This window comes from Salvelinus alpinus, chromosome 22 (assembly GCF_045679555.1).
Source record: "Salvelinus alpinus chromosome 22, SLU_Salpinus.1, whole genome shotgun sequence".
NCBI classification, from domain to species: Eukaryota; Metazoa; Chordata; class Actinopteri; order Salmoniformes; family Salmonidae; genus Salvelinus; species Salvelinus alpinus.
Genome location: NC_092107.1, coordinates 24,175,355 through 24,202,655, shown reverse-complemented (window position 1 = coordinate 24,202,655; position 27,301 = coordinate 24,175,355). Strand labels below are relative to the sequence as shown.

Below are 27,301 nucleotides of genomic sequence, written 5' to 3'. Positions count from 1 at the left end.
AGATATACCTGCTGGAGCGCGTGCTACGGGTGGTGCTGCTATGGTGACCAGTGAGCTGAGATAAGGCGGGGCTTTACCTATCAGAGACTTGAAGATGACCTGAAGCCAGTGGGTTTGGCGACGAGTGTGATACGTGTGCCAGCCAACGAGAGAGTACAGGTCGCAGTGGTGGGTAGTATATGGGGCTTTGGTGACAAAACGGATGGCATTGTGATAGACTGCATCCAATTTGTTGAGTAGAGTGTTGGGGGCTATTTTGTAAATGACATCGCCGAAGTCGAGGATCGGTAGGATGGTCAGTTTTACGAGGGTATGTTTGGCAGCATGAGTGAAGGATGCTTTGTTGCGAAATAGGAAGCCGATTCTAGATTTAATTTTGGATTGGAAATGCTTAATGTGAGTCTGGAAGGAGAGTTTACAGTCTAACCAGACACCTAGGTATTTGTAGTTGTCCACATATTCTAAGTCAGAACCGTCCAGAGTAGTGATGCTGGGCGGGCGGGCAGGTGTGGGCAGCGATCGGTTGAAGAGCATGCATTTAGTTTTACTTGCATTTAAGAGCAGTTGGAGGCCACGGAAGGAGAGTTGTACGGCATTGAAGCTCGTCTGAAAGTTAGTTAACACAGTGTCCAAGGACGGGCCAGAAGTATACAGAATGGTGTCGTCTGCGTAGAGGTGGATCAGAGAATCACCAGCAGCAAGAGCGACATCATTGATGTATACAGAGAAGAGAGTCGGCCCGAGAATTGAACCCTGTGGCACCCCCATAGAGACTGCCAGAGGTCCGGAAAACAGGCCCTCCGATTTGACACACTGAACTCCGTCAGAGAAGTAGTTGGTGAACCAGGCGAGGCAGTCATTTGAGAAACCAAGGCTGTTTTGTCTGCCGATTAGAATGTGGTGATTGACAGAGTCGAAAGCCTTGGCCAGGTCGATGAATACGGCTGCACAGTAATGTGTGAAGGTAGGCCTTGAAATAAATCCACAGATATCCCTCCAATTGACTCAAATGATGTCAATTAGCCTATCAGAAGCTTCTAAAGCCATGACATCATTTTCTGGAATTTTCCAAGCTGTTTAAAGGCACAGTCAACATAATGTATGTAAACTTCAGACCCACTGGAGTTGTGATACAGTGAATTATAAGTGAAATAATCTGTCTGTAATTAATTGTTGGAAAAATTACTTGTGTCATGCACAAAGTAGATATCCTAACCGACTTGCTAAAACTATAGTTTGTTAACAAGAAATTTGTGGAGTGGTTGAAAAACAAGTTTTAATGACTCCAACCTAAGTATATGTAAACTTCCGACTGCAACTGTACATCTCAGATGCCTCCATTGTGTTTATATCCTTCTCTATTTCCAGAAGCCATGAAGGTAAATGGAAGAAAACAACTTGGGCCTATAGAGTACCCTTGGAGCAGAGTAAAATGCCACAACATATTGGTCCAATGGCTATGATTCACAGAGAGTGACAGATTCAAACAGGACTTTGTTTTCCAACCAAGTCTGGGCAGATGTTGTGTTGATGTCTTGGTAATATGAAATTCAGAGCAAAGTGACGAAATACTTCTCCCCCCAATATAGGCATTTTACAGAAAGAATTTTCAATTTATTATAAGAATGATAATTTCCCTATAGTAGGTTTATGCTGCATGGAAAATGGGCAAATTGACATGTAATCAAAGGTAATCCATCTCTAAATGTGCCTAATGGATGTGGGGATGCAAGACCGCCTCATTTCCACCTACTGTTAAGTCAGCCCATGTAGATTTACACTCTTCGCATTGCTTAACACGAGACCAGCGCACTGTCCACTTTAATGCTGCATAATAACTTAATCACTCCAAAGAGCGGCGGGGAGTATACTTTCCCATTTGATTTAGATGAGAATGGCTGTTTAATTTTCAGGAATAGTTAAGTAAGCCATTTTCAGCGCACTTTGCACTTGATTGATGGCCAGCTTCCTCAGCATTGATGAAAGATTTAGGCGCCCATTCCAAGGCAGGTTTTCTCTCTGCTGATAACCACAGGCCTTGGCCAGCCGGTCTACCACTTTCCCCTCAAATGTATTTGCAACAGCTCAGCCAGGGACTCTTCTTTTGGCTGAACCCGAGATTAGGCACTCACACCTGGGGTAGGAAGAACACAGACGTCCCATAGGACCATGGGGACTGAAACCGAAACCTCGGGCAAAGGGTAAAGATCAGGTCATCACATGTCTCATGTTATAAACTGGGTGGTTTAAGCCCTGAATGCAGATGGCTGACAGCCGTGGTATATCAGACCGTATACCACAGGTACGACAAAACATTTATTTTTACTCTTCTAATTACATTGGTAAACAGTTTATAATAACAATAAGGCCCCTCAGGGATTTGTGGTACAGTTGAAGTCAGAAGTTTACATACACCTTAGCCAAATACATTTAAACTCAGTTTTTCACAATTCCTGACATTTAATCCTAGTAAATATTCCCTGTTTTACGTCAGTTAGGAACACCACTTTATTTTAAGAATGTGAAATGTCAGAATAATAGTAGAGAGAATGATTTATTTCAGCTTTTATTTCTTTCATCACATTCCCAGTGGGTCAAAAGTTTACATGCACTCAATTAGTATTTGGTAGCATTGCCTTTAAATTGTTTAACTTGGGTCAAATGTTTTGGGTAGCCTTCCTCAAGCTTCCCACAATAAGTTGGATGAATTTTGGCCCATTCCTCCTAACAGAGCTGGTGTAACTGAGTCAGGTTTCTAGGCCTCCTTGCTCGCACACGCTTTTTCAGTTTGCGATCAAGCTTTAACTTCCTGACTGATGTCTTGAGATGTTGCTTCAATATATCCATATCATTTTCATGCTTCATGATGCCTTCTATTTTGTGAAGTGTACCAATCCCTCCTGCAGCAAAGCACCCCCATAACAGTGCTTCACTGTTGGGATGGCGTTCTTCGGCTTGCAAGCCTCCCCCTTTTTCCTCCAAACATAACGATGGTCATTATGGTCAAACAGTTCTTTTTTTGATTCATCAGACCAATGGACTGATGAAAACAGTTGCAGTTGCAAACCGTAGTCTGGCTTTTTTTGTGGCGGTTTTGGAGCAGTGGCTTCTTCCTTGCTGAGCGGCCTTTCAGGTTATGTCGATATAGGACTCGTTTTACTGTGAATATAGATACTTTTGTACCTGTTTCCTCCAGCATCTTCACAAGGTCGTTTGCTGTTGTTCTGGGATTTATTTGCACTTTTCGCACCAAAGTACGTTCAACTCTAGGAGTCAGAACGCGTCTTCTTATTGAGCGGTATGACGGCTGCGTGGTACCATGGTGTTTATACTTGCGTACTATTGTTTGTACAGATGAACGTGGTACCTTCAGGCGTTTGGAAATTGCTCCCAAGGATGAACCATACTTGTGGAGGTCTACAATTTTTGTCTGATTTCTTTTGATTTTCCATGATGTCAAGCAAAGAGGCACTGAGTTTGAAGGTAGGCCTTGAATGTCACGTTCCTGACCTATTTTTATGTTATTTTGATTATGTTTAGTTGGTCAGGGCGTGAGTTGGGGTGGGCATTGTATGTTGTGTGTGTTTTGGTTAGTCTATGGGTGTTGTATGTGTATGGGATAGAGTATTGTTAGGTTGTCTAGTTATGTCTATGGCTGCCTAGATTGGGTCTCAATCAGAGACAGCTGTCATTCATTTGTCTCTGATTGGGAGCCATATTTAAGGTAGCCATAGGCAGTAGGCTTTTGTGGGTAGTTGTCTATGTTGAACGTAAGTAGTTTGTGTGTGCACTTGCGTTTGTAGCTTCACGGTCGTTTGTTGTTTTTGTATTGTTTGTAATAGTGTTTTCGTTTCATGTTCATCTTCGTTCGTTTAATTAAAAGAAGATGGCTTATTTTCCTCATGCTGCGTTTTGGTCCGTCTCTCCTCCACACGATCGTGACATTGAAATACATCCACAAGTACACCTCTAATTGACTCAAATTATGTCAGTGCCATCAGAAGCTTCTAAAGCCATGACATAATTTTCTTGAATTTTACAAGCTGTTTAAAGGCACAATCAACTTAGTGTATGTTAACTTCTGACCCACTGAAATTGTGTTACAGGGAATTATAAGTGAAATAATCTGTCTGTAAACAATTGTTGTAAAAATTACTTGTGACATGCACAAAGTAGATGTCCTAACCGACTTGCCAAAAACTATAGTTTGTTAACAAGAAATGTGTGGAGTGGTTGAAAAACGAGTTTTAATGACTCCCACCTAAATGTATGTAAACTTCCGACTTCAACAGTATGGCCAATATACCACACCCTCTCGGACCTTTTTGCTTAAGGGGCTCATGTGTGGCCGTTCCTAATATGATTAGGAAAACAAGTAAAAGGTTAAGTCTTCTGTCTCTTGTTGGAGATCTTAGGACAGAAAGAACATGTACATTGTGTGGGGGATACTGCTTGCCATCGTTGTCCTCACAGAGCACCATAATGCAGCATGAACAGTGACGTACAACCAAGCAGAATCTTTTCAGAAAAATATCCATAGGCTTTACTCACATAACACTGTATTCACTTCATCCTTCCTTTATTTTTTCATTGTGTACTTATTTGAGTTGTCTGATACAGTAATACACCATCAGTTACATTGTATACCAGCTCATTTTTTAAATGCTGATTCTCAGTCCTAAAATAACAGTATTGTATTTTCAAGCTCTTATTTCGCCGTGTGGAGCTGTATGCTGCTGATCCATGGCTATTCTACACCACAGGCGCTGGACACACTGAATAGCTTGTTTAGCAATAATTTGTTCCATGACATCTAGAAAATGTGAGATGAATCTCAAATAAACGTTTCATGAGCTACCAGCATTGTACTGAATACTATTACAGAACATTTTAAAATATAATGGGTATCAGAATCAGACCTTTTGGTAAAGAACGGTAGATTGTACACTTGTTCAGTTCATTGCCATAATCATTAACCATTTAGAAGTAAATATAGTAAGGTCCCAGTGTTCAGTGTGGAACCGAGATTTATGATTAATCTATCCATAGACCAGGCCCACTCATAAACATGGACCAAGGGTTAGCACCAAGAGCCTCCCAGATAGATTCATGAGTTCATTAAAGTTAGTATACTGAGTGGGAGTTTAGGCCAACATTCCTCCTCTCAGACACCACAACATGGCCTGTGGTAGCTAGTGCTAGCTCTACTCTAAGTTCCCCTGATGAGGGAGAGACAATGGATTGTTCACATGAAGCGTTCTCAAGAGCCAAAGTCCCCAATTACTGTATATGCCTGTGTGGAGTGGAAAATGTATAATTATGAATTTGATCATCACTAATTAAACCAGGGGGATTTCATCCAAGGCTGAGGCAGCCAGTACATGATTTTTGTTGGGCTTGGAAAATAATTGGTGGAGGAATGATAAGGAGAGAGAATAATACCAGAACAGACTAAAACTGATAGCTGCGGCTGTGTTAATAACAACCTTTGTTAAATAGTAACACTCACATTGATGGTGTTTATTTAATGACTGTAATACAATAAGTGCAGGGTAGTCTAACATGAACATCAAATAGCACTAAGCAGCTACTGTAAATGCCTGGACAACATTATGAATTTTGCTCAGAATCTGAATATCAACTATATCGATGGCGACCATTATAAGGGGGATAAGCTTTAAATGGACATTGATTTCAATGTAGACTTGCATTAGTGTGTCACCATACACATCATTTACCAGTCTACATGGGCACCATTTCTGTACATCCCTGTTGTTTTCTTAGTTGCATAATTCGTGAGACTGTTGGTATGACATGCTGTCATTAGCTTTTAACCTGTCACTCAAAGGCAGCCCCTGAAGTAAACAATTTTGTGGTGGAATTTTATTGAATGCCTTTGCTAATTAGAGAGAGAGCTAGCTTAGTTGGTTCCTGCACACCTTTTCTTACTATATGAGAGTGATTCCATTTTGGTAATGCAGCCTGCAGGAATACATGTTGACCTTCATACACCCACTGGGTTGGCTACTCTGGATTTAGAGTTGTGTGTTGTATTTACACGCCTAGCTGCTGATTTTAGTCTAAATGAAAAGCTAGTATAAATGAATGTATCTCATTCACCACAGAATACTCAAAGCAGAATGATGGGGGGCATGGCCTATCAAGCTACTTAATAGTGAACATTACAGTCAAAGCAAGGCCACCATGTATTTTGTTCAGTAAAGAAACATGCCATGTCATTGCACACAACATAAAGCATCTTATTTATTTATTTATTTAAGCAGGGAGTCCCATTGAGACAAAGGTCTCTTTTGCAAAATGTCATAAATGTCACTTGACCATACTGAGTGACCTTTATATAAACCATTTTTGTATAAAGAAATGCCTAGCCTCTCCTTATAGCGCTGCAACATAAAGAGAGATGTTTCTTTTTATATATATTTCAAGTTTTGAATGGTTTCTTTCAGGTAAACCTACTGTAGCCAATTCATCCAGCGTAACTGACACAGTTTCAGCAATTAATAGACAGGTTGGTTGTTTAGCAACAAAACCAGCGCGTGCCCAACTATGGGGCAAAACTGACAGGGTTTGTAAACTATATTTCATCTTAGATTTTAATTGACAACAGAAATACATTTACACAATGAGCGCTTGTCTCTCAAATACATTGTTACAGTTGTTGGTTAGCTAGCAATTTTTTTTTTTGCCATATTAGCATAGACGTGACGTCAGTCAAAATACCTCAAAACAAGACATGTTATCAAGAACAAGATAAAACTAGCTGAAACGAGCCGCCTGCGATTCCCCACATGGCAGCTTCTTTTCATTGTTTCTAGCTATCTGGCCATCCAGAATCATAACAACACACTGCCTTCTGGCCCATTGAAGCGTGCACATCGTTTAGTGACGTTGTCAGCTGTCCATAGACCGGTTAGAGAATGTAGAGTTGAAGCATTTGCTCAGAAACTTCAAAGTGTACTCTGCACAGACTGACATTTTAACATTTTGAGAAGCAATGACATTTAAAACCGCTTGGTGAAATGCCAAATAAGTGTCACACTGGACGTCAGTGTTAATTAATTAGTCCTATTTGTTAAGTTAATCCAGAGGCCTAACTGAAAATGACTTGACTTAAATTTAAATTCACTTATTAATGAGGGGCCTCTGACATTTCAACGCTCATCTCTCCATACTCCACTATTTTTGCCCTCTCAAATTTCCAAATGGCTGGCATATTTTTGTCAGCCCTTTTACCTCTACTGTCCTTGTACATCAGGGGTGCGATCTAATACACAGAGTCACATTCCAAAGCGCTGGGGGGGGGGGGGACAGAAAAATGACACATGCAGAACAGTGTTGACAGAATTTCGGCATCTGCTGATGCTACAGAACAGTATACTGTCACTGACTCGGCTGGAAGATGACTTTGCAGAGAGCTCACCGTTGACTTTGATCGCATGCCCTCCTCTGGCAATTCCAACAAACTCAGAGGCTATTTTCAAGTCAGGATAATCTAGTCTTGCCAGCCATCATCAAATCTCGAGATAGCTATCTAATTTGAATGTCTGTAAATGAGACTAGGATAATCCGATCCATACAGTACAAGGACTAGAGGTAAACTATGGAATTGTTGAATAGTTTGACTAACTGGTAGTCAATAGATAACAAAGAAGCATGCACCAGTGTAACCATGGCAACATTCCCCTTCACGACCAGGTGGCCCTGAAACATCTGAGAGGATTTCTTAATAAAACCCTTTGTTTCCATGAACCCTCTGTCTCCAACCCCTATCCCTTCAAGAGCCTTGCCAGCTAGAGCATAGTGATAGGATCACACAATCAAGACAGCGGGACAATTGTTCCTTCCTTCACACTGTCTATTACAGAAGATTTATCTGGCTGGTGGGAGCAGGAAGGATGCAGTCTGTCTGGCCGGCAGGCTAAACCATGGTGCACCCAGGGGACCCAGTAGCACTAATGAGGACCCCAGGGGATGCAGAATTACCAGTGGAAATGGATTAAATTAAAACTTTCAGACGTAAATTCCAGGGGATGGAGGTAGAACATTTCACTTTAATTAAGTTAGGGAAGGTTATAGATGCGACCACGGCAACTGTAATCAGGTGCCATCAGTGCTGCATTCAATCACACAATCCTATATCTGCAGACATGGTACTTTAAGGCCTCCTGATTGGGCAATTAAAAGGCTCTTTTTCCCCCTCCCCTGCATGGTTTGTTTAAGTGACACAAATCCAACGATTTGGATTCTGACTTGATGTATGCCGTGCTTGAGATATGAATCCGATGTTCCACTGAAATATTGCCAATGCCACAGAGGTAATGTGTGATCATTGTGATTATTATGCAGTCACTTGTTTTCTTCATCAGATGCCATCTATATGTTATGTCTATGCACATATCTGTCTGAGTGGGTGGGTGGTGAGTATAATAAGAGTTATATTCACTGAACATTTTCCACTGTAAATGTCCTGTAAATCCTGTTCCTGGATTGCCACAAATGATACTGGCAAGCTTGCGTGACCCGTCGGAATACAGTTGCCTCTTTTAGCTTGATGAATGAATGCATCTACTCTGAGTATATGTTTAACCCCATGGCCCTAACCTGTTAGACTAGAGTAATGATTTGTGCTGTGGTATTGATTGAACTCAACTCATTGCAGACAAGTCAGCCCAAATCGTTCATACAATTACAATAATATAATAATCCTGTATGTTTAAGGGCATTATGTGGACACTGACAGTATGCACTGTTTAAGGATTACAGCTGTGGATATGTTCTGTTGCCCAGCTCGTCCTTGTCTGGTGGGGAATGCAATAGTAGAATGCACACATTAGGCAGGGGAATGGCTCCTATTCTCTCGTAGGCTGCCATATTGTGGTAAAGACCTTTACTCTGGGAATGAAAAAGGTCTGCTGCTGCTCAAGCATATATTGTAATTCTTTCTCCAATTCACAGGGCTCAAACTGAAGAGAACAGATTGATTTTACACATCTCAGGGCTAGAGGAGATTCAAGGTTTCTCCAGGCTCTACAATACACAGATCCCTGAGTTATGAGGGAAATCTCCACGGCTCAAATTGCTTGCGTACATATGCCTATGTGTATGTAGTGTACCTTAGTCTGACTTTACATTCCATATTCTTCATTCTAACTCTGACTCATTAATCATGTTGCAGTTCTTCATCCTAACTCTGACTCATTGCTAATGTTGCAGTTTGTTTTTTACTACAACAGTTATAGTACATTACAGTCACAGTACATTGTTACAGTACATTTGAATTAGAAAAGAAGCAACGCATGCCATGTGGTAATTGGTTTTCAACCCCACTGCGTTATAGAAGTCTAGTAATCACTTGGGGCCTGAGAGCCAATCCCTTGTTTTCTAACCCCATAAACCGTAACACAGTGGCCATATGTTAAACCAGAAAATAGAGTAGCTGACATGAGATTGCCTTAGCGAGGATTGTTACTGAGGTTTTGCCGCGGGGCGCACCGCACTGCTGCCGAAAAGTTGGGCATCCATCTCCCCCGGTCGGCCTCTACGGAGATGCAGAGAATCTGGGAGTTTTGTGTTTCAGATCTGGCTGGCTGTCTCCACTACCTCCACCTTCTGACTGGCTCTGGGGAGTGATGGTTGGCTGTGAGGCTGTGATCTGCTGCAGTGAGATTAAGTCGCTTCATGCAGCAGGTCCATGGGATGTCACAGGCAGCGCCTCACAGCAAAACGCCTAAGCAGAGGACTAGTTGTCTTATCTTCCAGGGATTACAGTGTGCAGGTACTTTAGCATACTGCCAGCCAACTAGTGCTGGGGTAAATCCATGCAGCACCGCCTCACATGAATTAGACTGAACAGGTTCACTCCTTATTTGGTTCCTTCCAAACTCAGTTGCCGGAGAGAAAGGAAACCGCTCAGGGATTTCACCATAAGGCCAATTGTGACTTTAAAACAGCTAAAGAGTTTAATGGCTGTGATAGGAGAAAACTGAAGATGGATCAACAACACTGTAGTTACTCCACAATACTAACCTAATCGATAGAGTAAAAAAGGGAAGCCTGTAGAAAAAAAAAATATTCCAAAACATCCATCCTGTTTGCAATAAGGCACTAAAGTAAAACTGCAAAATATGTGGCAAAGAAATGAATATAATGTCCTGAATAAAAATAATTTATGTTTGTGGCAATTCAAGTCATCACTGAGTACCACTCTACATATTTTCAAGCATGGTGGTGGCTGCATCGTGTTATGGGTATGCTTGTCCTTGGCAAGGACCATGGAGTTTTTTTAGGATAAAAAAAATGGAATAGAGCTGAGCACAGGCAAAATCCTAGAGGAAAACTTGGTTCAGTCTGCTATCCAAAAGACACTGGGAGACAAATTCACCTTTCAGCAGGAAAATAACCTAAAACACAAGGCCAAATATACACTGGAGTTGCTCACCAAGACGACATTGAATGTTCTTGAGTGGTCTGGTTAAAGTTTTCTGAAATATATGGATTTCACATGACTGGGAATACAGATATGCATCTGTTGGTCACAGATACCTTAAAAAAAGGTAGGGGGCATGAATCAGAAAACCAGTCAGTATCTGGTGTGACCACCATTTGCCTCATGCAGCTCGACTCATCTCCTTCGCATAGAGTTGATCAGGTTGTTGAAACGTGGCCTGTGGAATGTTGTCCCACTCCTCTTCAATGGCTGTGCGAAGTTGCTGGATATTGGCGGGAACTGGAACAAGCTGTCGTACACGTCTATCCAGAACATCCCAAACATGTTCATTGGGTGACATGTCTGGTGAGTGTGCAGGCTATGGAAGAACTGGTACATTTTCAGCTTCCAGAAATTGTGTACAGGTCCTTGCGACACGGGGCCGTGCATCATAATGCTTTAACATGAGGTGATGGAGGCGGGTGAATGGCACGACAATGTGACTCAGGATCTCATCATGTTATCTCTGTGCATTCAAATTTCCATTGATAAAATGCAGTTGTGTTCGCTGTCTGTAACTTATGCCTGCCAATACCATAAGCCCACCGCCACCATGGGACACTCTGTTTACAATGTTGACATCAGCAAACAGCTCGTCCACACGATGCCATACACGTGGTCTGCGGTTGTGAAGCCGGTTGGACGTACTGACAAATTCTCTAAAACGATGTTGAAGGCGGCTTATGGTATAGAAATGAACATTCAGTTCTCTGGCAACAGCTCTGGTGGACATTTCTGCAGTCAGCATGCCAATTGCACATTCCCTCAAAACTTGAGACATCTGTGACATTGTGTTGTGTGACAAAACTGCACATTTTAGAGTGGCCTTTTATTGTCCCCAGCACAAGGTGCACTTGTGTAATAATCATGCTGTTTAATCAGCTTCTTGATATGCTACATCTGTCAGGTAGATGGATTATCTTTGCAAAGGAGAAATCCTCACTAACAGGGATGCAAACAAATTTGTGCACAAAGACATTTCTGGAATCTTTTTCAACACTACATGTTGCATTTATATTTGTGTTCAGTAAAAAATGGTTGTCTAGCAATGATCAACAACCAACTTGACATAGCTTGAATAATTGTTTAAAGAATAATATTGTGCAATTTGCATTTGTATGTATTAAGGATCCCCATTAGTTCCTGCCAAGGCAGCAGCTACTCTTCCTGGGGTCCAGCAACATTAAGGCAGTTACTGTATATACAATTTAAAATATTACATGACATTACATTTCTTCAACAATTTTCACAACATATTAAGTGTGTTCCAGGTGTGCAAAGCTCTTAGAGACTTACTCAGAAATACTCACAGCTATAATCACTGCCAAAGGTGATTCTAGCATGTATTGACTCAGGGGTGTGAATGCTTACATAAATGAGATATTTCTGTATTTCACTTTCAGTAAATTTGCTAACATTTCTAAAAACATGTTTTAGCTTTGTCCTTATAAGATGTTGTGTGTAGATGGGTGAGGAAAAAAATCTATGAATTCAGGCTGTAACACTACAAAATGTGGAATAAGTCAAGGGGTATGAATACTTTCTGAAGGCACTGTAACTGCAATCCCCACGCGAATAAGATTACTCCCAAAACCTGAGCGGCAGCACACTTAAGAATTATCCAGGTTCTAAATAATACTGTGTCGTGTCTTTGACTATGCCAGATTAATTGCTATGACATGCTATTCTATAAAATAATTTCTCCGTAATTAATATTACCTGATTGAACTAATCATGTAAATATTAATTAACTAGAGAGGGACACCACGAAATAATATTTATAGAGCTGTTATCTTTCGAATAAACTCTTAAAGATTTAGTAATAGTTTACATCCATAGCAGTCACCTTAATCGTCAGTTTATTCAGTCTCATCTGAAAGTTGTAAATCCTTGATTATCTGCAAGAATCCTGGCTAACAAGTTGAATCAGCAATACAAAATTGGGTTTAATTATTTATTTACTAAATACCTAACTAATCACACAGAAACACACATACACAATTAAATCATAACTTGATTACAAAGTACGTCATACAGAAAAACGTCCCTAGCGGGCGGAATAGATATGACAGCTTGTTACACAAAGAAAAGGGGCGGGTTGGTGAAAGGGCGGGAGACTGGGACAGGGCCGAAGCTGTGCTATCGTAAATACAGTATCTTATGCATTCTAAATTACCGCCCATTTGAAAAGGAAAATGCAATAAATATTTACTCTGAGCTGCGCTTCAGTAGGTTGGTGGTAGATGGAAGACCGTATCGCCAACCCGAGTCCTCTGTCCTTTGAAGAATGTCTCTGGTGATCACTGGATACGTTGGAGTAACGTCGTGTGTAGTAGACGGGATACTCTGACTGTCCTTCCTAACCTACGTTTGTAGCAGCTGTTGCTAACTCAACGGCTAGGAGGTATCCCTTCAGTAGTGAATACGAGTTCAAAGTTCATACCATTTGCAACCAAAGTCCATTCTGATGTTGGCTTAGTTCTGTAGTTATTATCTGAACCATTCTGACACCGGATCGTCATCCTAGTGTACCCGGAACAGGAAGTTATATTCTTGTCAATGGCTTTTATAGTGGAGGGAGAGGGGTGTGTCTGAAAAGTTTATAACCCATGCCTCTTCACAGGGGCGGGCCCCTGGTTGAGCAGAAGCCAAATTTATGAAAACCCAGATCTCTCATTTGGAAGCTACAATTACATTTAATCTCTTCACAAATAATCTCATATTCAAACATTTGAATTAAACAACAATTCCATGTGAATCCGATACCTCTGACGTTTAGACTTTCCACAGTAGAGTTTATGTCATTCTATCATTGATGAGAATGTGTCAGAGGGCAACCGAACTGACATAATATACCTTAAGTACCACCGCATATGTTCAGTTGGTCGGATTACCAGAATATAGTTCATTCCCCCCCACCTTCTGATGTCCCCAGAATCTCTATGTTAACCAAGGGGTTTTCTTATGTCACATCAGTAGGGAAGAGGAACGGGGGAGGGGGGAAAGAGGTATTTATGACTGTCATAAACCTACCCCCACTGCCAACGTCATGACAACTGTAATAATTGTTATTTGGCCATTGATGATAAATCAATGCCTATGTATTGTAGGGGTATTTAGTGTATATTATAAAATGGCATGAGTGCACAATTTAGCCTTCAAACTACTGGAAACAGAGTTTGCTGGATGTTAAGTGCAGTCAGAGAGTGGATGGGTCATTATAAACAAACAGCACATAACTTTTGATAGAAATGCCAAAGAAAGTGACTACCAATCCATGCGTTCCATTTCTCTTTCAAACCAATTTGCAATGTCTGACAGACCATGTGGCACTCTTGCCATAAGAAATAGCAATCTAAAGTGTTTTAAGGGCAGCAGCCACTTAAAAATGTCTAGTTCAGTTATTTGTATATGGAGCTTTAGTCTCCATCTCCTGAACTTGAATTGACACTCGAGAAAATAACCATAATGTATTGACTATAGCGTAGGTGGCAAAACCCTCTTAATTAAAATGATGATTAAAGTACATTACTTCTCATATCATTGATATATTAAGTGTAGCCTAGTGGTTAGAGCGTTGGACTAGTAGCTGAAAGGTTGCAAGTTCAAATCCCCGAGCTGACAAGGTACAAATCTGTCGTTCTGCCCCAGAACAGGCAGTTACCCCACTGTTAACCCACTGTCATTGAAAATAAGAATTTGTTCTTAACTGACTTGCCTAGTTAAATAAAAGGTTAAAAAAATATGTGTTATTTACATGTATTCCTGCTATTAAAGCCAGTCCTTAATTGAAACAATAGCAAATCGTCCACCCCGCCTCTGTTTTGGTAAAATGCTGAGGGATCAGCCTGGAGAAATGTAACCACTCTCAAATTCATAGACGGAGCTATGACTGACCATCCATGAGATACAAATGATAGTTTGATCCATGTCTTGAGGCTATAAAGTGTTTGTAAACATTTACATTGTTTACAAACATTGGAGTAAAACAAGCTTATATTTTGGTTTCTGATGGGGTATGACAGTTGAACTAAGCTCATGAGGCATTTAAACTGTAAGGGATTTTCTTCAAGAAGGTATATATCATAAAAAAATGGATGTACAGTAGTGACTAGCTTTAAAGTAATCACGTAAATGATGTGCCCTAAGCATTAATTGCTTTAACTGCTTTTAGTAACTACAGTAGGAGTCAGGTAGTCATGACTTTCAAATTAGAATCTGGACATTTTAGCTATACAGTTATGCTGTGAAGAGAGCACTAATTTCAGCATGCCAAGCTGTTTTTCAATGCTGTACAAACGCATTGGAAAATAACAAAAGGTGTGACAAGCTTTAGTTTCCCTTTCATATTCTGAGATGGCGGACATACAAGCCTAGGAATTTATTCCCACCATTATGAATGAATCTCAGGTAAGAAGTCAAGACTGCAGCTCACTGCTCCTTCTTCTCACATTTAGATGCAGTTGTGGAACATTTCATGGATGTGTATTTTTCCCTGTCAGGGAGAAATACAATGAATGCTTTTGGGGGCAGAGTTCTCATTCTATAATTTATGTTCCAATTTCTTATTCTACAAACACCTCTGTCTCTGGAGTGTCTGTGTCTGGGGTGTTTTTCATCCAGGCCAAGGGAGAAACTCTGTACACAAAAACCTCTGTCTCTGGGGTGTTTCTCATCCAGGCCAAGGGAGAAACTCTGTACACCCCAGCAGAATGGTAAATGCAGTTGCATCTGATAGCAATTCTTCTGGGGTGGATGTGGACTAACTTAAGGAAACATCTTAGTATGTACAGTATTTGTGATAAGGGGATATTATGTCATATTTTAGACCTTAGAAGCAGCATTAGAAATTAGTAGCCCTCCAAAATCCATCTCCAGCACATTGCAGCAACCCAGCATCTTATCCCAACAACGAGATACCAACATACAGTATGAGTGGTGAGGAATTACTATGCTAGCCAGCTGTATTCTTGTCATTGTGGAGGTAATACACTTAGTTATATCACAATACTCAATTAGTTTGTTTTCCTTCTTTAAAACATTATTATTTATTTAACAGGATTGACCCCTACATGCTTTGGTCAGAGCGGGACAGGAGCAGAGATAGCAGGGTTCGGGGGTCTGCAGGTCTGCAGGGCAGATGTTGTATTTCTGCTGTTAATAAGCAGGGTTGCTGAAGGGTCGCAGGCTGGGCTGCCAGGAAGCTGCAGCCCTCTCTCTCCTACTCTCTGTCTCTCTGTATCTGCTCTAAAACAGTGGGGGCGGATGTGTCTCTGTGGTCCTCTGCAAAGCGGGAAAGGACATCCTCTCAGTTTGATTCAGCTCAACCCGGTCTCCCGTGCTCTAGGACTCAGTGTGTGTGTGTGACAGCTCTCTCTCTCTCTCTCTCTTTATTTGAATCTGTCTGTAGCAGGAAGGATTCTTTCAACGTCTCATTTCACTGGGCCCACAGATTGGCAGAGCTAAGCTAGCCCTCACAGCAGTCAATCACGGTCTGTAAATCTGACGAGAGACTACCAGATTGGTTGGTCTGAACCGGCTATTCCCAAACTGGGGTACGCAATGCCGTCGGGGGTACTCCAAAACAATCCATTTAGATTTTCCTGAGTAGCCTCCTTTCACTGCCCCCCCCCAAAAATGAAACCATCTAGTCTTCAGCAAAATAACAACACAATGTCAAATACAGGTAGCCTAGTCAAATAATTAACATTACTCTCTCACGGGAATTCCACTAACGGTCCGAATGTAGCCAAACGTAGCTGATGCTTATTCTGTTTGCTTGAAAATAGATGAATGGTTAAAAAAAGTAAGGCCCGCGTCCATAGAGACACATACCAGCTCTATTGGTAGTACTGCTATTACCAGCAGTACCACACCTGCACCTGTCGACGACACAAGTTGTTCTGCTTCCACGAGCACATCCAATGCTAGCATCAGTAATTCTACATTTGTTGCTATCCCAGCTAGCATGGACACTGACATCTGATGCAGCCGAAAAGCTACTGCCCCCTTACCCGGGAAAGCACCGAACAACAGACAGACGTTGGACCATCGAAGAGGCACAAATATGATGAGAACTACATTGATTGGGAGTTATATATATTATATTGGGAGTAGTGCCTTTCCTCAGCCACAGTGTGATATACAGTGGGGAGAACAAGTATTTGATACACTGCCGATTTTGCAGGTTTTCCTACTTACAAAGCATGTAGAGGTCTGTAATTTTTATCATAGGTACACTTCAACTGTGAGAGACGGAATCTAAAACAAAAATCCAGAAAATCACATTGTATGATTTTTAAATAATTAATTTGCATTTTATTGCATGACATAAGTATTTGATCACCTACCAACCAGTAAGAATTCCGGCTCTCACAGACCTGTTAGTTTTTCTTTAAGAAGCCCTCCTGTTCTCCACTCATTACCTGTATTAACTGCACCTGTTTGAACTCGTTACCTGTATAAAAGACACCTGTCCACACACTCAATCAAACAGATTCCAACCTCTCCACAATGGCCAAGACCAGAGAGCTGTGTAAGGACATCAGGGATAAAATTGTAGACCTGCACAAGGCTGGGATGGGCTACAGGACAATAGGCAAGCAGCTTGGTGAGAAGGAAACAACTGTTGGCGCAATTATTAGAAAATGGAAGAAGTTCAAGATGACGGTCAATCACCCTCGGTCTGGGGCTCCATGCAAGATTTCACCTCGTGGGGCATCAATGATCATGAGGAAGGTGAGGGATCAGCCCAGAACTACACGGCAGGACCTGGTCAATGACCTGAAGAGAGCTGGGACCACAGTCTCAAAGAAAACCATTAGTAACACACTACGCCGTCATGGATTAAAATCCTGCAGCGCACGCAAGGTCCCCCTGCTTAAGCCAGTGCATGTCCAGGCCTGTCTGAAGTTTGCCAATGACCATCTGGATGATCCAGAGGAGGAATGGGAGAAGGTCATGTGGTCTGATGAGACAAAAATAGAGCTTTTTGGTCTAACTCCACTCACCGTGTTTGGAGGAAGAAGAAGTATGAGTACAACCCCAAGAACACCATCCCAACCGTGAAGCATGAAGGTGGAAACATCATTCTTTGGGGATGCTTTTCTGCAAAGGGGACAGGACGACTGCACCGTATTGAGGGGAGGATGGATGGGGCCATGTATCGCGAGATCTTGGCCAACAACCTCCTTCCCTCAGTAAGAGCATTGAAGATGGGTCGTGGCTGGGTCTTCCAGCATGACAACGACACGAAGCACACAGCCATGGCAACTAAGGAGTGGCTCCGTAAGAAGCATCTCAAGGTCCTGGAGTGGCCTAGCCAGTCTCCAGACCTGAACCCAATAGAAAATCTTTGGAGGGAGCTGAACGTCCGTATTGCCCAGCGACAGCCCCGAAACCTGAAGGATCTGGAGAAGATCTGTAGGGAGGAGTGGGCCAAAATCCCTGCTGCAGTGTGTGCAAACCTAGTCAAGAACTACAGGAAACGTATGATCTCTGTAATTGCAAACAAAGGTTTCTGTACCAAATATTAAGTTCTGCTTTTCTGATGTATCAAATACTTATGTCATGCAATAAAATGCAAATTAATTACTTAAAAATCATACAATGTGATTTTCGGGATTTTTGTTTTAGATTCCGTCTCTCATAGTTGAAGTGTACCTATGATAAAAATTACAGACCTCTACATGCTTTGTAAGTAGGAAAACCTGCAAAATCGGCAGTGTATCAAATACTTGTTCTCCCCACTGTATGTGTCACTCTTGCGCAGACATTTAGAAACAAAACATGCCAATTTGAAAAATCAGCCACAGGAGTTTTTTGAGTGAGAATTAAGACAACTTTTAAGTAGTAAGACACGTATAAAAGCAACAGATACCATTAATAAGAAGGGGCTCGAAGCGTCTTATATGGTGAGCTACCGAGTGGCTAAGACAGGCAAGCCCCATACTATTGTGGAGGACTTCATTCTTCCTGCTGCCATGGGTATGGCTGGGACAATGCTGGGGGAAAAGGCCAAAAAATACTATACAGACAATACCTTCATCAAACAACAAAGTGACATCAGTGTCATGGCAGGAGATGTTTTGAAACAATTACTGCTTCTAATACAAGCCAGTGAATTATATGCGTTACAGCTGGATGAGTCAACAGACGTGCCGGGCCTGGCACAGCTCCTGGTATATGTCCGTTATTTTTATGGGGGGTAAATTAAGGAAGACGTCCTCTTCTGCAAACCACTGGAAACCAGGACAACAGGAGAAGATATCTTTAAGGTACTGGGCAGCTTTGTGACATCAAATGGACTTTGGTGGTCAAGATGTGTTGGTATCTGTATTGATGGCACAACAGTCATGACAGGGAGACAGTGGAGTGGAAGCAGTTGCTCCCGACGCCACTTGGGTACACTGCAGCATCCACCGAGAGGCTCTTGCTGCCAAGGGAATGCCTGACAGCTTGAAAGACGTTTTGGACACTACAGTGAAAGTGGTTAATTTTGTTAAAGCAAGGCCCCTGTACTCTTGTGTATTTTCTGCATTATGCAATGATATGGGTAGCGTCTATGTAACGCTTTTACAACATACAGAAGTGCGCTGGTTATCAAGGGGCAAAGTATTGACATCTTTTTTATTGAGAGACGAGCTTAAAGTTTTTTTGTCTTACCCCTTGCATGATGATGAGTTTCTCACACGACTGGCCTATCTGGGTGATGTTTTTTCTCACCTGAATGATCTGAATCTAGTAGGACAGGGACTCTCCGCAACTATATTCAATGTGCGGGACAGAATTGAGGTTATGATTAAGAACTTGGAGCTCTTCTCTGTCTGCATTAACAAGGACAACATACAGGTCTTTCCATCATTGTATGATTTTAGGGAAGCACTTGAGTGAGCTGGGTGCGCAATTACGCAGGTACTTTCCTGAAACGGACGAATTAACAAGATGGCGCCGACAGAGATGGTCGCCTCGCTTCAAGTCTTAATAAAACTGCAGTAATTTGTTTTTTTAATGTATTATTTCTTACATTGTTAGCCCAGCAAATCTTAAGTGTTATTACATACTGTACAGCCGGGAAGAACTACTGGATAAAAGAGTAACTTCAATTTACCAACATTACGACCAGGAATACGACTTTCCCGAAGCGGATCCTTTGTTCATTGGATCTAATCCCAGAGGCTGACCCAAAAGACCTAGAATTCCTTACAATCAAATGCCGACCGCATTTTCTCCCAAGAGAATTAACTTCGATTATAGTCACAGACATGTATATCCCCCCAAGCAGATAACTCGATGGCCCTGAAAGAAGTTCACTGGACTCTATGTAAACTGGAAACCATATATCCTGAGACTGCATTTATTGCAGATGGGGATTTTAACAAAGCTAATTTGAGAACAAGGCTACCTAAATTCTACTAGCACATTGACTGTAGTACCCGCTTGAGCAAAACACTGGACCACTGCTACTCTAACTTCCGCAATGCATACAAGGCCCTCCCCCGCCCTCCCTTCGGCAAATCTGACCATGACTCCATCTTGCTCATACTGTCCTATAGGCAGAAACTCAAACAGGATGTACCCGTGACTAGAAACATTCAATGCTGGTCTGACCAATCGGAATCCATGCTTCAAGATTGTTTTGATCATGTGGACTGGAAAATGTTCCGTGAAGCCTCAGACAATAACATCGATTTATACGATGTGAGTTTATTAGGAAGTGCATTGGAGATGTTGTACCCACTGTGACTATTAAAACCTACCCCAACCAGAAACCGTGGATGGACGGCGGCATTCGAGCAAAACTGAAAGCGCAAACCATCGTATTCAATCATGGAAAGAGGTTGGGGGATATGGCCGAATATATAAACAGTGTACTTATTCCCTCCGCAAGGTAATCAAACAAGTGAAATGTTGGTATAGGGACAAAATGGAGTCGCAATTCAATGTCCAAGACGTATGGGGCAGGGTCTACAGGCAATTACGGATTACAAGAAGAAAACCAGCCATGTCACGGACACCAACATCTTGCTTCCAGACAAGCTAAACACCTTCTTTGCCTGCTTTGAGGATAATACAGTGCCACCGACACGGCCCGCTACCAAGGACTGCAGTCCCCCCTCTCCTTCTCCATGGCTGGCGTGAGTAAGACATTTAAATCTGTTAACCCTCGCAAGACTGCTGGCCCAGACGGAATCCCTAGCCGCGTCCTCAGACCAGCTGGCTGGTGTTTTTACGGACATATTCAATCACTCCCTATCCCAGTCTGCTGTCCCCACATGCTTCAAGATGTCCACCATTTCTCCTGTACCAATGAAGGCAAAGATAACTGAACTAAATGATTATCGTCCCGTAGCACTCACTTCTGTCATCGTGTAGTGCTTTGAGTGACTAATCAAGGATCATATCACCTCCACCTTACCTGGCACCCTAGACCCACTTCAGTTTACATACCGCCCCAACAGGTCCACAGACAATGCAATTGCCATCACACTGCACACTGCCCTATCCCATCTGGACAAGAGGAATACCTATGTAAGAATGCTGTTCATTGACTACAGCTCAGCATTCAACACCATAGTACCCTCCAAGCTCATCATTAAGCTTGAGTCCCTGGGTCTCAACCCCGCCCTGTGCAATTGGGTCCTGGACTTTCTGACGGGCCACCCCCAGGTGGTGAAGGTAGGAAACAACATCTCCACTTCACTGATCCTCAACACTGGGGCCCCACAATGGTGCGTGCTGAGCCCCCTCCTGTACTCCTTGTTCACCCATGACTGCGTGGCCATGCACGCCTCCAACTCAATAATCAAGTTTGCAGACGACACAACAGCAGTGGGCTTGATTACCAACAACGACGAGACAGCCTACAGGGAGGAGGTAAGGGCACTCGGGGGGTGGTGTCAGGAAAACAACCTCTCACTCAACGTCAACGAAACAAAGGAGATGATCGTGGAGAGGGAGCACCCCCCTATCCACATCGACGGGACAGTAATGGAGAAGGTGGAAAGTTTTAAGTTCCTCGGCGTACACATCACGGACAAACTGAAATGGTTCACCCACACAGACAGCGTGGTGAAGAAAACGCAGCAGCGCCTCTTCAACCTCAGGAGGCTAAAGAAATTTGGCTTGTCACCTAAAACCCTCACAAACTTTTACAGATGCACAATTGAAAGCATCCTGTCGGGCTGTATCACCGCCTGGTACGGCAACTGCACCGACCTCAACCGCAAGGCTCTCCAGAGGGTAGTCCAATCTGCACAACGCATCACCGGGGGCAAACTACCTGCCCTCCAGGACACCTACAGTACCCGATGTCACAGGAAGGCCAAAAAGAGGACAACAACCACCCGAGCCACTGCCTGTTCACCCCGCTATTATCTAGAAGGAGAGGTCAGTACAAGTGCATCAAAGCTGGGACCGAGAGACTGAAAAACAGCTTCCAGCTCAAGGCCATCAGACTGTTAAACAGCCATCATTAACATAGAGTGGCTGCTGCCAACATACAGACTCAAATCTCTGGCCACTTTAATATATTTAATACATGGATTTAATAAAGGTATCACTAGTCACTTTAAATAATTCCACTTTATTAATGTTTACATTTCCTACATTACTCATCGCATATGTATTTCATACCATCTACTGCATCTTGCCTATGGCGCACGGCCATTGCTCATCCATATATTTATGTTCATATTCTTATTCCATCCCTTTACACTTGTGTGTGTTTAAGGTAGTTGTTGTGAATTTGTTAGATTACTTGTTAGATATTACTGCACGGTCGGAACTAGAAGCACAAGCATTTCGCTACACTCGCATTAACATCTGCTAACCATGTGTATGTGACCAATAAAATTAGATTTGATTTGACTGGATTCATTATCCTTTTCATGCCCTGCCTCCAGTCCACTTACCCATATCTGAACAAGAGAGCCTCATCGAAATTGCAACAAGCGGCTCTGAAGTCACTGCCAGATTTCTAGATAGGGCTGCGCTCAGAGTATCCTGCCTTGGCAAATCAAGCTGTTAAGATACTTATACCCTTTGCAACCACGTACCTATGTGAGAGTGGATTCTCAGCCCTCAATAGCATGAAAACTAAATACAGGCACAGATTGTGTGTGGAAAATGATTTAAGACTGTCACGTTCCTGACCTGTTTTCTGTTGTTTTTGTATGTGTTAAGTCGGTCAGGGCGTGAGTGTGGGTGGGCATTTCTATGTTATGTGTTTCTATGTTGGTAAATGGGTGACCTGATATGGTTCTCAATTAGAGGCAGGTGGTTTTCATCTCCTCTGATTGAGAACCATATTAAGGTAGGTGGTTTCACATTGTTTGTCGTGGGTGGTTGTCTCCTGTGTTTGTGTATGTTGCGCCACACGGGACTGTTTCGGTTTGTTTGTTCGTTCGTTCGTTTGTGTAGTCATTTTTCCTGTTCGTGCGTTCTTCGTTATATTGTAAGTTCTTACGTCCAGGTCTGTCTACATCGTTTATTTGTTTTGTTAATTATCAAGTGTAGTTCGTTTTCGTCTTGTCTAATAAATCATTATGTCATTTCACAACGCTGCGCTTTGGTCAAATCCTTACTCCTCCTCTTCAGACGAAGAGGAGGAGAACACCCGTTACAAAGACTGAGACACTCTCCAATACAACCCAACATTTCAGAGTTATGTGCATCCTTTCAAGCACACCCTTCTCATTAACCTGTGATGAGTTATTCACAATTATTGATGAACAAATAAGGTTTTATATGTAAGCAAAATTATTGATTATTATATGATTATTTGTGCCATGGTCCTATAAGAACTCTTTGTCACTTCCCACGAGCCGGGTTGTGACAAAACTCACAGTCATTCTTATGTTTAATCAATGTATCCTATAGTGTGTGTGTGGCAGGCTTACTATGATGCCAAAAAACAACATTTGAGAGTGCGTTGACCCTGGTTCTAGAGGGGGTACGCAGGTGGAGGTTGAATGTTTAAGGGGTACGGGACTATAAAAAGTTTGGGAACCACTGGTCTGAAATAATTGAACTTCCACCTATTTAGGTAATGAGAATATAATTTATAGCACATTACTGACAACACAGACAATACGTTATTTGCCCACGGTAGAACAGAAGGAACCAATGTACCTACAGTTATAAAGATATTATAACACAATGTCTATGCTTTTTCATTACAAATTTCTTTATAAATCACAATTATCCAATCCAGTTATTCAACCATTGCCAAACAACACAACAGGAAGTCACATACAACAGTTTTTTTGTGTGTAATACCAAAGGAGACAATTCAACAATTAAAAAACACTAGGCACCACTGGGAACAATACATCCAATATTCCTTTGTACCTTTTGTTTCTAACAAATAAGATCTCACTTAACAGGAGTAGTAGTTGTCTCCTTGGGTTCTGTAGTAAAATTATTTTATGTACGTTTTGTAGACAGCGTGCTGACCAGACTTATTTCAGCATTGCTTATTTGTATCGGGCAAGGCAGGGGGGAGAATGAGGAATGCATTCATCTGGCCCAAGGCTTTTAAGTCGAGAAGCACAATATTTCCCTCCGTACCCAGGAGACGTCAGGCAGCACCCACAGGCGTTTTCCATCCGCCAGCTTACTCACTCCTCTCCACCTCCTTCCACCTCGGAAGTTTATTTCTCCTGATTTTCCATCACATTCACCGACATCTTCCTTCCAGACCTCCTTCTCCTCTCCCCTCTCAAGACAACGTCTACCTCTTCAACTCGGAGGTATTTGGCTCTAATAATATCAGGGCCAGGGGCTCACAGATGGTTGAAATAAGTGGATCTGTCAGATCATTTCGCCCCCCTGTCGTTTTCCTAATCCCTCCATCCCCACATCTCCCTGTGAAAATGGAATAGTGCACAGAGAGGAGGAGGGGCGGAGGTAGCCCTGTTTGAACCTACATCATCCCACTTATCACGTCCCCGATATAGGCGTGATTGTCATAACTTTTAAATTTAGCTGAAAATGCTGCTAAATAATTCAGCAGTGCATTTGTTCATCTGCTATGAAACAAAACAGAGGGCAACACGACACAGGGCAGCATGCGCCTGACAGTTTCTGCTCGGTGTGTGGATACACATATGGTAGTTAACGGAGGGATAAGAAACTGCACACCTATTAGCAGGCCTCTGGCCCCGTAATGGCTGCCTCCTGATATACAACTCATTCCAATGCATTTTTTCTTGGAAACTCAGTGTTGAATTAAATAGTTGTGGTCTGTTTTGGCTAGAGACAGTGCATTCCCTACGTACAATACTTTTGCTCCTTTGGAAATTGACCAATGTGTGTGACCAGAATGGCAGCTTTACCTCTGGTGAGAAGTTAAGATGTATGTCAACAAAGAGCAATAAAGATACTCACAATCAACAGTGTTCTGCCCATCTGCACCAGCAAGGATCTCGTCAGTTTTTGTCTAATGTGGTCTGAAATCCTGGCCTCTTAGTCCTCACACATCCCTTAATTGGACAAACTTGGAGAGCGGTGGTGATGGGCGCTGTGGCTGGTGACGAATCGGAGTGGAACTTTGGCTGTGGAGCATAGCAGGGCGACTGTCACATCGTGAGGGTAGGCTCCTACAGAAACAAGAAGTGACAGCAGGGAGTATTAGAATGGCCCTTCTCATTGTAAAACAATGGGTTTCATTGAAGGACTGGGGTGGGACGATGGCGCTTCAGTGGGCAGGGGTCGGGAACGACATAGCTGCCATTGGGTGGATGTTTTCCTCAGTTATAGCCCTGATGATGTAGAGATACATTTTAGTTCACAGGCAGGAAATGAGGAGTATTTAAATAGTTTGGCAAGAGAACAGCACACATGTATAGTTATTCAGGACACAAGTGGATATTGTCTTTGACATTTTGTTCTAATTTCAAGTGGAAGTGCTGATTGTCAACCAACTTCCATGAATTTATTCTTGAATAAATAATTTATTTGTTATTTTCTCCAAGGACACAACAATAGAATCAAGTTTACAGGACAAACCCACAAAAACAGCAAAGCCGTTCAAACATAAATCTGACAAGATATTCAGACTTATCTATAAATAGCACTTTCCTCTGAGTGTCGCCTCTGGGGAGCGACATTTGAAGATGTCCATTTCTAAAAAACATGACAAACACGCCAGCTGCTCTTCTGGCCGATTCTCTGCAATTTCTTCACACGCAAAGGATGCTACCCATCCCTTTTCATTATTAGTGAGAGCTGGTCTGTATTTTACGCCATCCACTATATTATATCTGCTGTGTTTGTCCGAAGGCAGTCACTGCCACAGAGGAAGGCTGAATGATGCCGCATATGAAAAATAAGGGTGGCTGAAACCAACACAATTAAAGCTTATTGACAAGAAAAACAACAGAGGTTGTGTAATGACATGCTGTTGTTATCACCCTGATCTGAATCCAATAAGAGGGAGATTACTTATATTAACCCAAATCATCTCAACCATGACCAAAATATGATTTGTTTTTATCCAGCTAGCTAATTCCAAACCACGTAGCTTGACTCAAGGTCCTCCAATGGCAGGAGAACAACATACACTGTTACTACTCATTGACGTATACTATTTCTCATTGAAATTCTGATACTCATAAATACAACGTTGCTAACACAGCACTCAGTGAAGTAACAGAGACGATGTATAAATTCAAGATGGTCATCTTTGTGGCTTTCCTAAGCTTTCAAAACTTGGTGAACAGTGACAACCTGTTGGTGGTACTTCCACTATGGTCTTGTTCATCTTGGCTGACCACTTTTTCTGTCCCTCCAGTGTCTCTGACACCACTGTAAATAGGCTAACAGAGCCTGCTCGGGAAGGGGATGAAGAAGACTGACAACCATGGTGACCCCTGAACTTTTCATATATAAACCTAATTCCAAACATTGATGATATCAGACTACAAAGGGAAGCACAGCCACAGGCTGCCCATTGACACAAGCCTACCAGATTAGCTAAATTACTTCTATGCTCGCTTTGAGGCAAGTAACACTGAAACATGCATGAGAGCATCAACTGTTCCGGACGACTGTGTGATCACGCTGTCCGTAGCCGATGTGAGTAAGACCTTTAAAAAGGTCAACTTTCACAAGGCCGCAGGGCCAGACGGATTACAAGGACGTGTACTCCGAGCATGCGCTAACCAACTGACAAATGTCTTCACTGACATTTTCAACCTGTTCCTGACTTAGTTTGTAATACCAACATGTTTCAAGCAGACCACCATAGTCCCTGTGCCCAAGAACACTAAGGTAACCTGCCTAAATGACTACTGACCTGTAACACGCACGTCTGCAGCCATTAAGTGTTTTGAAAGGCTGGTTATGGCTCACATAACACCATTATCCCAGAAACCCTAGACCCACTCCAATTTGGATACCGCCCCAACAGATCCACAGATCCCACCTGGAGAAAAGGAACACTTATTTGAGAATGCTGTTCATTGACTACAGCTCAGCATTCAACACCATAGTGTCCTCAAAGTTAATCACTAAGTTAAGGACCCTGGGACTAAACACCTCCCTCTGCAACTGGATCCTGGACTTCCTGACGGGCCACCCCCAGGTGGTAAGGGTAGGTAATAACACATCCGCCACTCTGATCCTCAACACGGGGGCTCCTCAGGGCTGCGTGCTCAGTCCCCTCCTGTTCACTTATGACTGCATGGCCAGGCACGACTCCAACACCTTCATTAAGTGTGCCGATGACACAACAGTGGTAGGCCTGATCACTGACAATGATGAGACAGCCTATAGGGAGGAGGTCAGAGACCT

The 27,301-nt window shown here is 42.4% G+C and overlaps 1 protein-coding gene across 6 annotated transcripts in view; it reads right to left on the bottom strand.

Moving 5' to 3' along the window:
• Positions 1 to 27,301, bottom strand: part of LOC139549294 (galactosylgalactosylxylosylprotein 3-beta-glucuronosyltransferase 1) — a 115,257-nt gene that overhangs the window by 20,098 nt on the left and 67,858 nt on the right. For all 6 annotated transcript variants that reach the window (XR_011669859.1, XM_071359592.1, XM_071359590.1 and 3 more), the window contains exon 2: positions 24,896 to 25,107. The gene's annotated coding sequence lies outside the window, so the exon portion shown is untranslated. The remainder of the gene's footprint in view (positions 1 to 24,895; positions 25,108 to 27,301) is intronic.